This window comes from Cucurbita maxima, unplaced genomic scaffold (genome assembly GCF_002738345.1).
Source record: "Cucurbita maxima cultivar Rimu unplaced genomic scaffold, Cmax_1.0 Cma_Scf06756, whole genome shotgun sequence".
NCBI lineage: Eukaryota > Viridiplantae > Streptophyta > Magnoliopsida > Cucurbitales > Cucurbitaceae > Cucurbita > Cucurbita maxima.
Genome location: NW_019278772.1, coordinates 1 through 776, shown reverse-complemented (window position 1 = coordinate 776; position 776 = coordinate 1). Strand labels below are relative to the sequence as shown.

General features: G+C 32.6%; 2 non-coding genes across 2 annotated transcripts; both read left to right on the top strand.

Annotated features, from left to right (window-relative positions):
- Positions 1 to 47: 47 nt before the first annotated feature.
- Positions 48 to 120, top strand: TRNAA-UGC. The gene has a single exon. It is a non-coding gene; the product is annotated as a tRNA-Ala (tRNA).
- Positions 121 to 258: 138 nt separating this feature from the next.
- TRNAA-AGC lies at positions 259 to 331 on the top strand. Its single transcript has one exon. It is a non-coding gene; the product is annotated as a tRNA-Ala (tRNA).
- Positions 332 to 776: the final 445 nt, after the last annotated feature.

Here is a 776-nt window from a genome sequence, read left to right as displayed (position 1 = left end):
ATTATTGATGATGGGACATTAATAGGGTTTTATGATGTAAGAATCATGGGGATGTAGCTTAGATGGTAGAGCGCTCGCTTTGCATGTGAGAGGTACGGGGATTGATACCCCGCATCTCCAAAAATATAATTATCTATTATTAAATATATTGTTTCTTTTCAAATTTTTCCTTATTCATGACCTGTTGTGTAGCAAAATTTCTTCATTTTCACTATTATTGATAATGAAAAATTTAGGGTTTTGTGATGCAAAAATTGTGGGGATGTAGCTCAAATGGTAGAGCGCTCGCTTAGCATGCGAGAGGTACGGGGATCGATACCCCGCATCTCCAAAAGAAAGAAATGATTTTTTTCAATATGAGTTAATTTAACATGTTATGTATAAGGTGGGTAGGAGAGAAAAAGAAAAGATACTTATATAAGGAGGACTTCTTCACTTCTTCACAATTGCAATATCTGACCAATGAATATAATGGTCATTTATAGTTTCTATCACAATAATATAAAATTTGGGAACAAAGCCTATATGAAACTGAAAAGACCGTTCAATGGTATTTTAGATTAAAAAAACTTTTATGAGCTTTGTACCTTTGTTAGTGTTACTTTGTACCTTTGTTAGTGTTACTTCGTACCTTTGTTAGTGTTACTTTGTACCTTTGTTAGTGTTACTTTGTACCTTTGTTAGTGTTACTTTGTACCTTTGTTTGTATTACTTTGTACCTTTGTTAGTGTTAGTTACTTTGTACCTTTGTTTGTATTACAGTTAGTGAGAAACAA